The following is a 17,529-nucleotide window of genomic DNA, read 5'->3' as shown; positions in this document are numbered from 1 at the left end:
ACTGGAGTTGATGCAGGTGGAGCATTAGCAAGGGACTCCAGGATGGAAGCAGCCACTGGTGTGGACATGATAAAGTCCGGTTCACCCGTGAAGGACTGGTCCGGTTGAGTAGCACAAGGGCTGCTGTTTCTCTGTCTTGTCAAGGGATTATTAGTAAGTTCTCCTAGGTTAGTAACAGCTTCATTGGTGGTAGGGGAGGGAGGAAACAGGAAGACCATCTCTTCCTCCCCCCCCTGCCAGGGATAGGAAAAAAAGGTACCAGGCAAGGGAGCTGGTAGAGATCGCCATTTGGCTACATGGCAGTGAGGCTGCATCAGTCTTAGTGTAGTCATAAGATCATGTCCGGTAGTTGAGTAGCTCGTGGGACAGTGTCCCGTCCAAGTTGAATGTCTTTTTTTTTTTGGTTCTTTATCTTCAGTTAGTAGAGAACAAAAAAAAAAAAAAAAAAAAAAAAAAAGAGCGTCCCGCTCTTTTTTTTTTTTAACTGAAGATTCATGATTTCCATCCAAGACCAGGTAACCAACACCAGACACTACAGAAAATACATCGCCAAGGAGCCCGGAGTGTCCGATGACACATGTAGACGATGCCACTTGGCCTTAGAAACAATCCAACACATCACCGCGGGATGGAAGGTGATCACCCAGACTGAGTACACTCATAGACACGACAAGGAGGCCAGGATAATACATTAGAAGCTAGCAAGGAAATACCAGTTGATCGAAGAAAGTGTACCGTACTACAAGTACGAACCCCAGGCAGTACTAGAGACCCCAACCCACAAGCTGTACTGGGACCGCGCCATAATACCAGATAAGACAATCCCGCACAACAGACCGGACATAACCCTTGTGGACAAGAAGGAAAAGGCTACCTATAGCGGTACCCAACACTGGCAACCTGCAGAAGACCCATGGGGAAAAATTCAGGAAGTACATGAACCTAAGACAGGAGATCAAAGAGATGTGCATATGCAACAAGTAACGACCATCTCGATCATCGTTTCAATCAGCGGTATGGTGCCAAAGACCTTACATAACGGCCTAGCAGCAATAAGTCTCCCAGAAAGACTTACAAGGAACTCCAAAAAGACCTACAAGGAACTCTGGAAAGTCGCAATCCTGAACCCCTGTAGGAAAGGAAATTACAATACAATGATAATCCAGTTTAATATATATATAGATAACATATACAATAGCAGTAGCTTTCGAGACCTCTGTGGCTCTTTGTCAACTGATTAATTTGAATACAACGGATATAGTGCAATGATATAGTCAGAGAGTTCCTCAACCAATAGTAACATCAGACAACAACCACCTTGTGTATTTGGTAGCAGTACCCGTCACGGAGTGGAACCCCAACCTGGGAGAAATAATATAAGAGCAACAACAGCAATAATAATAATAATAATAATAATAATAATAATAATAATAATATTCTTGAAAATGGAATAATAATAATAATACAATACAATACAATACAATACAATACAAAGACCTTTGGTGCCAAAGACCTTATAACGGCCTAGCAGCAATAAGTCTTCCAGAAAGACCTACAAGGAACTCCAGAAAGTCGCAATCCTGAATCCCTGTAGGATAGTCAGAGAGTTCCTCAATAATAATAATAATAATAACTAGGGGGCTTCGTCCCCTGCTCGCTTTGCTCGCCAACCCCTGCGCACGCTTTTCTATGTAAAATGTAGAGGTATACTAAGTAAGTCAAATCTTTTCTACATAAAAGACACACCTGTCGAAACGCACTGGTCGATATCTAATCAGGCAGTAGGCTACGTAATTATTTACCTGTGCATTTGTAGTGCGCGACATTCTCAAAGTCGAATAAATATGACGGTAAACTCCAGAACAGTGTAAACCCTCCAACATGGCGTCAAGGAAACCATTGGGAAAGCAGCGATTGACAAGTTGTGACTCCCATACTTCGACAAATGGACAGGAACAAAGCAGTGATTGGCAAATGCCACTGCTTTCCCCACCCAATGGCCTCCTAGGTTGATAAGCCTAGGGTGATTTCCCCACATTTTCCGCTGTTTTTAAATCGAGAACTCGTTTTGCCATTTTAAAACAGCGGGATAAACACCCTACCTAAGCTAAGCCCACCTTTTCGACGACACAAAACTGTCAGAAAAGGGTTGCCTTCACCTGTAAATTATTGCCATCTTCGAAGTACCTGCCGGTGTATATTATACTGGATTACAATTGGATTTCAGCCAATATCACTACGTAATTATTTACCTGCGTTTACATAGGTCACTTAGGAAAAGGCCTTTTGCTTCGGGTTCCATAATACATGAGGAATATTATTGCATCCGAAAGAGCAGGACTAAAATATTTAACTGAAATATTTACAAACTATACAAATGTTTAAAATATTTACAAAATACTAAACTACGGTATTTACAAATATACAATATTCATTAATATATAAAAAAAGTTACAATGGAACATCAAATGTTAGGCAGTGAATCAGGTGCACGTGGTTGGTGAACGTTGAGGCAGTTGTCAAGAATTAATTGCATTTGTAGTGACGTAATTTGCTCGCCCTCTTCTCCCATTGGCTCGAATAAATATCACTGGGAGGAAAACTTTTTTAATGTATAGATAGATAGATGATACAATACAATACAGTAAACCCCCGCTATTCGCGGTATCTGTATTCGCGGTTTCGCGTATTCGCGATCGCCGATTTACTGTAAAATGAAACCTAAAAAATGTGAATTTTAAAGCGCCGTGAATATTTTCCGTCATAAAAAAAACATGGGCGTGGCTAAAATTATCTTTCCCGGTCAAAACAGCGCTCAGTGGGGGAGGGGAGAGGGGTGACAAAATCGCGAGCGTAAATGTTTCTCGCTAATCCTTGTTCAATATGTGTTATGCGCTTGTTATGGAAGGTTTCGTCGTTTGCTTTTAATTTATATGCTTATAAATTGAATAAATTTATCAATTTATAAATTGATATGCTTACAAAAATGATAAATCTACCGTTTTGCAGTGTAAAACAGACTTTTTCGAGTGTGTTAACGGAAGAAAGTGACTTTATTGTGGACAAGTTCTTTCTAACCCGTACAAAAATATGCCTACGAATAACAAGAGAAATGTGAAAATATCAAATAAGGTGATGACATTAGCGAATAAAATTGAGTTATTAGATAAAATTTCTAATGGTGAAAGTGTCTCCTCAGTGGCAAAACATTATAAAATCAATGAGTCAACGGTACGATCAATCAAGAAATCGGAAGAAAAAATCCGCCGTAGTGTCCGTGAAAACGCGCTAATTGCTTCAAAAATTTGCTCTGTAACTCGTGATGTTAAATTAGAAAAAATGGAAAAAGCTTTAAATCTGTGGATAGAAGACCGAACTCAAAATAAAATTCCGTTAAATTCGCTCATCATTCGTGAAAACGCAAAACTCCTTATCAACGCTTTAGCGAAACTGGTTATAGCACTGGCGGGATAGGTTTTTTAGCTAGCAAAGACGCTGGTTTGAAAGATTTGTTTGAAATTTCTAATAAATATTACATTTAATATTAAATTGTTTCTTATTTTCATTTCGATGCCATATGCTTGCATTTCACTATGTACTGTCTATGTATATAGTCATATTATGAAGGTACATATAATACATAGACAAAATTTTAGACTAGTTTTTCTTATATATTTCATACTTTGGAACGGAACCCCTTTATTACTATGGGAGCCATAACTCAGTATTCGCGTTTTCGGTATTCGCGGCATTTCTCAGGAACGTAACCCCCGCGAATAGCGGGGGTTTACTGTATTTATTAGTTTATTCATCAAGTAAATTACATCGAAAACTCATTAAGGATTGTAGAATCCTGATCAACAAATTATTGTTTTTATGCAATTGCTCAAACACAAATTTGACTATACAGTTATCAATCCCACGTCCCAAAAAAAAAAAAAAAAAAAAAAAATAGTTCATTCCACCTAACCAAGAAAGTGATCAAGTAACAATTACAATTAAAATTCTAATGGTAACTCATTGAATATTAAAAACCTTTGTAAATAAAATATCATCCGAGTGTATGTCAGTGATTGCTTAATCTTAAAATCCAACTTTGACGAACAGTTATTTATAATGTAGTAAGGATGTCTTGTTGCATATTTATTGAATGGTTTAGGATGTTGGAATACATAAGCCCTTGTGTGGCGTAAACTGTAAGTTGTTGCTAATAATAATAATAATAATAATAATAATAATAATACAGTAATATCTTTACAAATGAGAAATGGATATTATTTTGATACCGTACCGAAGAAGCTTGAACAATACATTATGATCACGGTTGGGCAATGCAGAACGGTTGTGGAGAATTCCAACTAACGATTATACGGTACAAAGAAAGATCACCATGATCGACTTACTTTGAACTAATGATGAGTGCATGCTGAACAATCAAAACGTATTTTCTTGCTACTGTGATAAGAAAAACATTTTGTTATTCTTATTGTTGATTGCTGGGCGGCCCTCGCTTTATAAATTGTGATCTATGAAAATAGAAGAAAAAAATTAAAAATTCCATATAAAATTATTCGGGGAAAATATTTACGTGTCGCCCGTTTTACAATCATACAATTTTTCTCTGAGCTAAAGTTACTTGCATTTAACTTGCTAAAATACCTGACAGAAGATTGTCACAGCCTACAGAAACGAAATGCAAGTGCCAGAAACACGTTATGCAAACTCTGTAGGGAAGTAAAAATTTTGAAGGAAGTATAGGAGCTATTTATAACATATCACACCAAACTTATGCACTTATGTATATTTAGGTTGCATACTTTTGATGAATAACCAGAGGAATAAAGCTTTAACGGAAACTACCCATTTCCCTTCCTCCTCTCTCTCTCTGTCAACTTGACGGGTGTGCGCGGCATTCTGTCTTAGGCATATATGGTGATGGTACGAAATAATGCCCTTATCTACTGTCAGTCTCAAAGAACAGACTCGTAAAATATGCAGCTCTGTACAAATATCCAGCCTGGTGAAATGGCTGTTTCTGTATATGTTCCCAGCAACGATAAACGAGTTTCATTCTATAGTATGTACACTTGTTCAGCTATATTTTGCGTGCTCCTTCTCCACGCATAGGCGATAGCACTAGCTGTTATAGTCACTGCAACTGCGAACAGCTGTGCTCCCGGGATGGCGAAGTGTATGTCAACCCTTGAAGAACTATAACCGCTGTCACCGACCAAAAGCTAAAATCATTATTTTATGAGTCAGATATTCCTCGATTCACTTGCAAAGAGTGTGATGTAAAAGGCAAAATAATTTGCGCAAAATTGTGTTTATAATTGTTTGAAAGGGACAGCAGTGGCAATGAACTGAAAGACGCATTGCATTCCCACATTTACCATAAAAAATATTCCATTCCAGTCATGGAGACTATAAGTGCATCCTCTGGGTCACTGCTGTTAATCATTGCTTCCGGAGTGAAATGATTTATTGAGTTTCTGCAGTGTTAGCGATGAGGTGGAGGATTGTTCTTCGTTATTATTTGTAAGATGTTTAGTATGGAACCTTTTGAAATTCATGACAGATCGAGAGAGGTCTTCCGAGCGGGAGAATTCTCCATGGTGGTTTTTCCTAAATGTGAAGCCTAGATGATTCTAGCATATATTTTCACTGTTGCCAAAAATTTAATTTGATTTTTTTTTTCAGCATATATTTGTTGCTTAAAAATAACTAGATTAAACAAGGTCAAACAACGACATAAAGTTATCTATATTTAGTTTTTATTAGTAGCGAATACACTACTTTTAGTATAATTAAAATAAAACTTACTAGTAGCATATAATTTAATAGGAACTTCAAAATTAAATTAAATATAAAAATCACATTATTCTTTTTCTGTAAAAGTTTTACTAAAAGCCTACATCTGTGCCAATTGTATCATTTAACAGTAGGCTCTAAGAATCTTACGTGACTTGTTTTTTAAGAAGTATTGTTGTTTGGCCTCATTTTTTTTTTAAATTTTTATTTTTACCGCTGTACTCCGTCCAGTCTACCCTGTTTCTCGTGTGGTGTTCAGAAGGTATAAAGTTCTTCACATTGTTAATGCTGGAGATGACTCACAATGCCTCCTCAACCACTTGGATGCTATTCTCCATGATTTCTCTCGATGTGCTTCTCTTTGGTCTTCTTAGCTCGAATCCTAAAAATTAAGCCATGATGACGTTTTTCATATCAAGAAAAGCCGTCTGTCATTCTCTTCGCACTCATTCCGTATGCTCTTTCTCACACTGATATGGGTGTCAACGCCGACTGGGCTAGCCGAGTGGGTAAAGTACCTGCCCGGCAACCCAAAGGTCGCGGGTTCGATTCCCGCCTCGGGCTTGGATCAAAGTACTGCAAAAACCTTGGGAGGTGCAATATGGCCACAGAAGCCGACAACTACCAAATCAAAAAAAAAAAAAAAAAAAAAAAAGGGTGTCAACTTTGAACTAAAGTTAATCTTTCATGGTCACCTTCCTCAATTTACATACAAAGATGCCCATAGTGAGATGGCCAGATAAAAGGCACTTTCATGTCTCTGATTTCAAGATCGCCGTGAAATATGCCAGCAGAAATTTTGTACTATTGAATTCAGTGAATATTTAGGCATCCGCTGCCCTACAACTATCGGTAGAACATTCGCCGACGAATATTTGCTGTTGAAATAGGCGCATACAAACACTAAATGCATTCAGAATTATGCATACGTATTGCAGTATTTCAACGTATTACAGTTTGCAACATTACCTGACTATTAGAATTTAAATGCTAAAATTGATAATGCTCCGCTCGCAACAACCATTAAATGCTCACTGGTTTTCGGGATTCTTCTGTTTGTGGAAAGCACTGAATGGTGGACCATAACCAGCTATTCAATCAAACTCCTCGTGCCAGCAAGCAACGCCTTGAACTCCTGAGAAGATTTGTCGCTGCACAAATGCTACCTGCAACACAAATTATAGACGCGGACTTGATAGATTTGTAAGCGATAAAGTCTACAGGCGCTAGAACTGCTCACACCCCGGAACCACGTCACTTAAAATGAACCATGAAACTTGCCCTTACCTATGTAAATTAATCCTTGGTTTGTTTATATGCTCAGTGCTTTTTGTAACCTGTTTGCCTACTGTTGACACTACAATTGTATTCTACCATGGCTCGATATCTTGACGTTGGCCTTTACCTATAATTTTCCTCGTTGAATCTTATCTTTTCTTCTCAAGACTCCACTTTCTTATTTATTATATTTAAATAATAAATTTATTATTTTTTATTCTTTCCTTCTATTTCTGTCATTATGTCAACAATCTACAATAAAATTCCTTAGCTTGTGATGACTGACATATTGGAATGTTGAAATAATGGTTTTTCGACAAAGATCTTTTATATTTTACAATTTTAAGTTTACGTTCACAAAATTATAATAATTAATCTTTTTTTTTTTAAATTGGGTTAATTACTAGGGTTCCAAGCTGAAATTTTATTTTAAAGAAAGTGATTCAATCATAACAATAATTTTGTTAACCACCAGCTTAACACTATTTCGTTTCAGAAATATAAGTTGTATCGACTTGACTTTGCAAAAAAGCTTGAGAATTTTAGATAATATTCAAGTACTGATACTCAGCTGAATGTGGGTCTGGCAGCCACACTACTGCTTGCATACAAATGTCACGTATCCTGCAACCTGCTATCTGCCGATAAGACAAGTTGAGTGAACACGTTTGCAAAATAGTTTTGGGAAGTCTAGCCCACTATTTATTTCTTCTCTCTCTCTCTCTCTCTCATCCTTGTTTGCGCATTTCCAATGGTTTCTCCAACCATTCTCCAAAACATCCAATGGCTTAGTTTTTTAACGTCGGAGAGACATTTCAGTTTCAGGGATGCCATTTCGTGTTAAATGGACTAAAAAACTCTACAGGTGCTTTTTATTTCTTAAAAGTTTTCTTTATCTAGTATGCATGAACAGAACTTTAGATTCGTCATTTGTTATGGGATTAAATTTTGAACGATCAAGGCAACATTTTACTGCCATTTGGGAAAAAGTGCGGGTTTACAGTACTGGATATGGAAATACAATCGTATATGCACACTGATTTGGCTTTGCATTAGTAGCACCTATCTAATACCTCGTGAGCGACCTTTTGCCCATAACACAGCCCGTACTTGTCTTGGCATGGACTCCACAAGGTGCTGCAGGGTGTCCTGCGTTATTGCCACCCATGTGTTGCACAATATGTCCAGTAATGTCAGGTGGTTGGTTGTAGCATCGAATATCCTTTTCATTAGGCCCCAAATATGCTCAATTGGGTTGAGATCGTCTGAGCTGGGCAGCCATGGGAAGACGGAAAATTCATTGCCTTGTTTCTGAAACCAGTTAGCAATCTGCTAGGTCCTGTAGCATTGTGTGTTGTCTTGTAGATAGACACAGGAGTTGTCTGAATACACTATTATCATGAAGAGGTGTACTTGGTCAGCGACGATAGAAAAGTAGACATTCCTATCGAGCCTCTGATTAACGGTAATCAGAGGATCCAGGGCATACCACGAAAACAGGCCCCACCATCATTGCCTCCAACCTGCCGAACACCAACAATGCACCCAGTTTCCACGAACTCATGTTGCATTCTCCAAATGCGGATATGCCCATCATCATGATAAAGTTAAAAACGGGGTTCAGCAGACCACGCGACAGATTTTCACATATAAGTGGTCCATTGGTAGTGTAATAGTATTCCACATATAATGCAAGGCTTTTGTTACACTGGCAAAAAAAAAATACGCCAAGTAGATAAAAAAATATAAATTATATGCTTCCCTCTTCACATAGGTAACTATCCAGTTGACCTATGAATTTATTAAAACTGTCAGCCACAATTACCAACTTGTTCCAGCAATCAACGACTCGCTGGCTAAAAGAAAACTTCCTACAGTCTAATCTAAACCTCAAGCCAAGTAATTTGAATTTATGATCCCTAGTTCTGGAATTCTCTATAACAGTAAGAATTCCACCTTCATTCATTTTACTAATCTCTCTCAGAGCCCTATAAACCTCAACAGGTCACCTCTGAGGTTCCTGATTGCCAAGCACTGTAGCCGAATTACTTGGAGTCTTTCCTTGTAGGATCTTGCTTTTGCCGATCTCATCATCCGTGTTGCCCGTCTTTGGACAGTATCAAGTAGCTCAATGTCTTTTTACAGATGAGGTCTCCATACTGGAACACAGTACAGTATTCCAAATGTGGTCTTACAGATTATGACCTCTCTATCTTTACAGGATAACTTTTGATAAATCATCGATAGGACACCATGGGCTTTCCTTGTTGCCTGTTTTCACTGAGTGAACAGGAATCATGGAATACCTACCTCGTAACGGGTAGGCCCACTTTTCACCCTGATAAGGGCAGTCACACGGTGAGGCATTGAGTCCACTAGTTCACGAAAGCGTTCAACAGGCATTTTCTTCCATCCATGCTTGCTGCACCGCTGTTCATAATTCTGTCGCATTCCTGGGTGGAGGATTCAAAGTTCAAGTGGAACTTTCCACAGCATCCCAAAGATGCTCCAATGGGGTGCATGTCCGGTGAACGGGGAGGTCATTCCATAGTGGTAAAATCTGCGGAATGCTCTTCGAACCATGTTCTAGTCACCACGGCTCTGTGGGAGGCACATTATCCTGCTGGAAGAGTCCATTTCCCTGTGGGTGCACGATGACCATGAAGGGATGCAGATGGTCTGAAATGATGGACACGTAACCTAGACCGTTAAAATATGCGTCTAGATGTACCAGAGGTCCCAACGTGTGCCAGTTGAACACGCCGCAGATCATTACGACCGTCTACCTGCCTGAACAGTTCCTTGTTGACATGACGGGTGCATTGCTTCGTGCGGTTTCGCCAGATACGCACCCTCCCGTCCGCTCAAAATAACGGGAAAAGGGACTCATCGGACCTGGAGTCAGGAGATGGCGTATTCCCGATACACTCTTCATAGTGTCGAACGATGATAGTGCAATTTCTGTACCACCTCCGCGATAGAGTAACACATGTTCAGGCACTCACTGTCATGCCTCTTTCAAAGAAGCAAGCATGACAGTTGGTTAACCCACTGTCATGCCTCTTTCAAAGTCGTTTATCCATACTGACGGACTGGTCAGACGCACAGTTTTGGTGCTCCACTATTTGTCGTGATTTTAGTAGTTTAAAGTGTCACATTTTGCTCTACTTTGTGTCCGTCAAGTTCCTCTTCTCAAGATGTGTCCACAGACATCAACTTCGTGAAGATCGGCCAAGGTAAACGAAAATTATGGTCACTTTTCATTAGCATTGATCTCGCTGGGCTAGAACATGACAACTTCCCATTGTATATTAAGTTGAACTTTGTTAAAGCTATCGGTACCACAAATATCGCTTAAATGATGATGATATCAACTATCGGGAATTGCAAATGAACAGCTTTATAGCCACATATGTTTTTGCATGATGAATATCAGATATTTTACTGGTTTTCTGTCTAATTTTAATATGGTGCCTGATAAACAAAGACAGTTGTACACCACGGGTCGAGACCTGATTGGTCGGACATTGTCTGAGTGACGTTATTAGTGTGAGTTATTTGCCACGCACTTTAAGACATCTATACCTTGAACATTTAGGGGTATTAAATATATTTGATCTAATACAGGGTTAATAAAAGTTATTTAATGTCACTACATTTATGATATTTTGAATATATATAACAATACGTTCTCAGTGTCCCACGCGGTCGAGCCCTGATTGGTCGGACCTTGTCTGAGTGACCGTTAGTGTGAGTTACTTGCTACTACAAGACATCTATATCCAAAACATTTTAGGGGTACTAAATATATTTAACACAGAATTAATAAAAGTCAGGTAATTTCACTACATCATGATATTGAGAATATATATAATTACGTGCACAGTGCTGACCTCCCAGAACGAATAATAAACTAAGCACAACATCCAGGTATTTTGGTGATTAGGGTTGAATCTCTTCCCCCCCCACCCGGCAAGCTTAGGTCAACAAGCATAAAACAGAATCTGCACTAAGCATTACACTCCTGCAGCTAAGCAATTCAGTTAGCTGCCGTTCAGAACTCTTCATCCGGGGAAAATATGGAACCGATAAACCGAAACAATCCCGATAATCCGGACCTGGCCGTAAAATCGAAAAATCCAAGTACGCCTCTGAAAAAGGCTATAAATAACGGTGACCCAATACTTATAGAGAATAACGAAGATTTGGACAGTACTCTAACAGCATCCACAGCGAAGAGAAAGGGCAAGCAATCCACAGCTCCCAGATCGGAGATGAAAACCCGCTCCAAAAGCGAGAACAAAGACCAAACGGAGCAGGCTATCTCCCAACAAGAAAATGTGACAGAAAAAGGGCAGGAAAAACAAGAAACCCCACTGGACCCCAGACTGCCTGAAGGCACTGCACTGGAGCAGTCTCTTATTCTAAGGACTACCCTAGAAAGCCTATTTAAAGATCAACATAATAGGATTACGACTGCGCTCCGGAGGGAAATAGTGGGATTATGGATGAAAATGGAGACAATCCTAGTCCAGACCAACTTGGAAAAAGAGGTTGCCTTAGCCAAACTTCAAGTCTATCAAAACAGTAGGGCAAAGGAAATGCTACAGCGCGTCCCTACCTACTCCCAAGCGCTGAGGACCAACCTAAACAAGCCAAATGAAAGCACCATTACAAACCGAACCACAACAGCCCAAAGAAAAACCCTCATACCAAAACAGCACCTAGTTGTACTAAAACCAGCCTCTACAGAAACACGCAAGACCAGTGAAGAAGTAAAACAAACAATAGTAGAAAAACTGAAGGGTGACTTCAAGCATACTAAGATTAGATCTATTCGGAAAACAAGAAACGTAGGGGTGTTAATTGAAATTGAAACTACGGAGGACATAAAAGGTATAATCAGCAACCCCAAAATTTCAACGCTGGGACTTCTAGCAGAGCCTCCTAGACGGAAAGGGCCAAGCATCATTGTATTTGATGTAGACAAAGAGACAACACCAGAAGAATTAACAGAGGAAATATACTGCAAAAACTTGAAGCAGACACTCATGAAGGAAGAATCAGAGCAACACATTATGCCGAAATATAAAACTAAATCCAGAAACGGAAATGCCATAAATTGGATCATAGAGCTCTCAGCAGCGGCCTGGAAATCTTTGAGCCAACAATCAAGAATCTATATAAACTGGGGCAGCCATCGTTTTCGTGAGCATGTGGCTGTTCCCAAATGCTACAGGTGCTGCCACTTTGGTCACACGACCCACACCTGTAAGCAAACACAGCCTACCTGTGGTCATTGTGCAGACATCGGACATGAATTTGCATTTTGCCCCAGGAAAGCAGAACCTGCAATCTGTGTGAATTGTAAAGAAACGAAGCTGCCATTTGATCACTCACTACGGGATAATAAGTGTCCAATCTACATAAAGGCTAAGAGTGCACAACAAAACAGAACCGACTATGGGGAATAACAGGAATCACTATAATCAAACGAAGATTAAATTCGCAGAGCACAATGCTCAGAGATCTAAGGCTGTTGCCGCACAAATGGCTAAAAAAGCCATGGAAGAAAATTATGACATACTAATGCTACAGGAGCCTTACACCTACAACAAGAAGTAAAAGGCTACCCCCTACATTACAAGATCGTACAAGTTGATGGAGATAACCCGTGGGCTGCCATCGCTGTCCGGAATCCTGACCTCACGGTAACCAAGATCTCAGACCTATGTACAAACTGGGCCGTATGTGCCCATATAGCCTCACCGTTAGGGGAATTTTATGTTACCTCTATATATGCCCGTCCGGGAGAAGATATATTGCCCGTGACAAGATACAGTATTTGCAAAATATCCAACTACAAATGCAGAATGCCAAACTCATAGTAGGAATGGACGCCAACTGCAGATCCCCTGCTTGGCACAGTGAAAGACCAGACCGTGGGGGTGCCAGAAATGGTCAGCGCCTGGAGGATTACATCTCCAACAGTAATCTAGCAGTTCTGAACAGACCTAATCAACCATAAACACTGTGGGAGGCAAATATAGATGTAACTCTGGCCACTCGGTAGATTGTTGGGCATCTCTCCCCCTGGGTGGTACAAGAACACTGGACTACCTCGGACCACAGAGTCCTAACCTTTGACCTCCACCACTCCCTCGTAGCACAGTATCCACCTAGATTCCTCTCGCCAAGATACGCCATCCAAAAGCAGACTGGAACTTATTCCAACAAACATTGATGGGAAAAAGCCAGGAATTTCGACCCAAAATATCTCAATCCAGACCAACACCAACAAAAAGTAATGCAGCTTATAACTGAAGCAGCAAACATGGCCATCAGGAAGAAGAAGCCCGTTCCCAAAGTGGTCCACTGGTGGTCACCAGAACTCCAGGCAATAAGACAGCGAGTGAATAATGCCCGAAAAAGGTTCCAAAGGGCACGCAGATCTTGGCCCCAAGCAGAGGTTGACATACTCAGACAGCAATACCGGGAGGTCAGGAACCAATATATGGCTCAAATTAAAACAGGAAAGAGACACTCCTGGGAAGACTTTGTATCCACAGTGGGAAATGCAGACCCCTGGGGATTGGCATATAAAATCACCACAAGTAAATTCCCCAGGGGAGAAGTCGTTGCTGCCACCTTAACACCTCAAGGGACATACACTAGATCCTGGCACTCCTCCATTAATAATATATTGGACCATATCCTCCTACCTTCAACAATTCCACACACGCATGAACAGAGAACTCTCTGCGAGGAGAATGATAAATACTCCACCCAGACAGTGGAGCCCCCTTTCACGATAACAGAATTCAACATAGCTGCAGCCAAAATGCAAAACAGGAAAACTCCCGGCGAAGATCAAATAGAGCCGGAAATACTAAAAAAGGCAGTGGAAATTATACCGGATACTATATTAAACCTAGCAAATCAATGCCTCACAGAGGGTTTCTTTCCAACTTCGTGGAAGACAGCCCGAGTCAGACTTATCCTGAAAAACCCCACTAAACCCCAGGACATGCCAGGCTCATACAGGCCTATCGCTCTGCTGTCTTTTTCTTTGATTTGGTAGTTGTTGGCGCATCGGCTTCTGTGGCCATATTGCACCTCCCAAGGTTTTTGCAGTACTTTGATCCAAGCCCAAGGCGAGAATCGAACCCGCGACCTTCGGGTTGCCGGGCAGGTACTTTACCCACTCGGCTAGCCCGGTCGGCGCTCTGCTGTCGATGCTGAGCAAGCTCTTTGAGCGACTCATCTACCACAGAATTGAAAACCGTTACCAGAATGCTCAATTGATGTCAAGAAACCAATTTGGTTTCAGGAGGGGATGCTCCACCACTGATGCCTTCGAGAGGATCATCGATGCAGTCAGAAACTGTAACAAGAAATATTTCCTCCTCTTCTCAATTGACTTCGCTGGAGCCTTTGACTCCCTCTGGTGGCCCAGTGTTCTAGCCAGGCTCCGACGGGCTGAAATCCCATCAAATCTATTTCGCTGCATGAAATCTTACCTGGAAAACCGAAGAATCACTGTCAGCACTCCCTTTACCTCTGCATCCAGACCGGTTTACAGGGGCTGCCCCCAGGGATCCGTCCTGGGGCCGCTCCTGTGGAACCTGGTGCTTGATGAGTTTTTAAACCTGGATGTTCCAAATGTGATTATACAGGCATACGCTGATGATCTGATTATGATGCTTCAAGCAGACAGCAGGGCTCAACTGGAGGCCATAGGCAATCATGCCACACACATGCTACAGGATTGGGCCAAGAGGAATCTTCTAACGATCTCAACCGAAAAAACAAACTCAATACTCCTTAGGGGTCACTTTGACCCTGGTAGACCTCCACTAATCAAAATAAATGGAGCGACCATCAAACTCAAACAGGAACTAAAATACTTAGGAATAACACTAGACCGAAACTTGAACTTCACATCTCATCTCTGTTATCTCAGAACGAAAACAAGAAGGCTCTCGGCCCTGATAACCAAAATCACCAGGAGGGACTGGGGACTAAAGAAGAGGGCCCTTTCTCTTCTATACAAAGCTCTCTTCATCCCTATCCTTTCCTATGGTGCAGGCGCCTGGTATCAGAAAGCAAACACAGCAGTCAACAAGAAAAAGCTGGAGTCGATCCACCGATCCATACTATTGACAACAACTAGAGCCTGCTGCACGGTGAGCACCCATGTGCTCCAGGTCCTGGCAGGCTTCCTTCCCCTGGACCTGGAGATTGTGCGCTGTGGGCTGCTACACCAACATTCAAAAGGAAGAACCACAACTTATTTAGGCTACACAACAGATCCACAGAAAAGCAAATCCTCAGAAAATAAGAGGTTAACGGAACACCTGCAATCTATCTGGCAAAATAGATGGAATCTTACCACAATAGGTCAAGTCACCAAAAAATTTATACCCGATATCAGCAGGGTATATCCTATTTCCCCGTCCTGGTTTTCCCCTGGCTTGCACACCACCTTCCTTCTTACAGGACACGGCTCCTTCAGAGGAAAACTCCATGAGCTGGGAATCTCTGACAACCCGAGCTGTAACTGCGGTCAGGAGGAAACATGGGAACATCTTATCCATGACTGTGACAACTACGAGGACCTCAGATGTCAGCTATATACACGCATCAACTCGTTGCTAAAAAACCGAGAAGAAATAATATTGCAAGAGGAAGATAATTACCGGGCTTTCACCATCTTTGCCCGCAAACTCTGAAAGACAAAGATCCATGCCACATCATCACTAACCTATGAAAACACAAACGTAACTACCTGAGATGACTGCGAAACTCTGAAATAGTGACCACCTGAAGCAGATAAAACACATGAACGTAACAAACTGGACCTGACTTCTGGACTTGGACCTCCACTGGACCAATGCAAAGACGAAGATTGAAACTTGGACTCGGACCTTGAAGATTGCATCTTATGATGCCATATAGCGCCCCGGGTCTGTCTAGCCTGCTTTTTACTCCTCTTTCCTTAGCAGGGGGGAAAGGGGACGGCCTGCTGTTTCCTCCCCCTCCTGCCACCCCTCTTTCTCCTCTGGTGGGGCATGGGCATGCCCCACTATTTCAACAGGGGTGATCTTCCCTATAGACCCCTTACTTCCAATTTCCAACCCCCAGTCTTCCACCTGCCCTCCCATCTCTTTCTCTTTACAACAGCGCCTGCCCCACACGTCCAAATTTAAAACACCAAAATTCATGCCCGACCTATTAGGAAATATTATTACCTCCAGCGCTTATCCCTTATAGCCCCTCTAAGTTGCGTGTAATGTACCATCTGTGCCCAAAAGAAAAGAAGAATTTTTATTATTTTATTTATTTATTATTTTTTTTTAAGGTCCTAGCCATTGAAATCTCAGGAAAATAGGTGGTAGGACCTGCCAGAGCAAACTTTAAGGGAACACCTGGCTGGCCTCCACGTGGCGGAGTACGTAAACGACAGGTCCCATCTGGGGCCTGGCGGCTAACAAGCCAGAGGAACAAGGGATACAAAGTCTTCCCAGTCTTCCACCTCCCTTCCCATCTCTTTACAACAGCGCCTGCCCCACACGTCCAAATTTAAAACACCAAAATTCATGCCCGACCTATTAACCTATGGTAAATATTATTACCTCCAGCGCTTATCCCTTATAGCCCCTCTAAGTTGCGTGTAATGTACCATCTGTGCCCAAAAGAAAAGAAGAATTTTTATTATTTTATTTATTTATTTTTTTTTTTTGAAGGTCCTAGCCACTGAAATCTCAGGAAAATAGGTGGTAGGACCTGCCAGAGCAAACTGTAAGGGAACACCTGGCTGGCCTCCACGTGGCGGAGTACGTAAACGACAGGTCCCATCTGGGGCCTGGCGGCTAACAAGCCAGAAGAACAAGGGGCACAACTAGGGCTTGCAAACCGGTTTTATAAACCGGTTAAACCCGGTTTTCATATTGAGTTGTTAAAACCGAAACCGAGCTTCTAAAACCGGATTCGAATATTTTTTTAGTTAGCCCTCGAATATAGTTTTTTGTTACGCACATTTTCTTTTGTTTGTTCGTTTGTCTGGATCGTCCAACTGCTTTATGTTTTAAACATGTTTTTTATTTTATTTTATGTTTAGGTACGAATCTCATGGGCAAGTGGCCCAAATCTAGGAGCGGTACCTTTTATCTTCTCACCTGTATCATGGCACGATGCAGGTGTACTCATTCACGACTGAGTGAGTCGGAGCGATAGCGTAAAGGAAAATGCTCAACATTTCTCCGTTCCATATATCTTGTTAGCCAGGCAAGTTGTGGAACGCGCCTTATTGATGGTTACCCACTAGAAACAGATTCGCTGAATATTGCATCAAATTTCAATCGTAGAAAGCAAGTTTTTTTTCTTCTTTATTCCTATTAAATTTGCGATCAAACGTTCTCCAAAAAGCAGCTTCACCAA

Source organism: Mastigoproctus giganteus, chromosome 7 (assembly GCF_048544385.1).
Source record: "Mastigoproctus giganteus isolate SK-2022 chromosome 7, ASM4854438v1, whole genome shotgun sequence".
NCBI classification, from domain to species: domain Eukaryota; kingdom Metazoa; phylum Arthropoda; class Arachnida; order Uropygi; family Thelyphonidae; genus Mastigoproctus; species Mastigoproctus giganteus.
Note: the sequence above shows the minus strand (reverse complement) of the source record.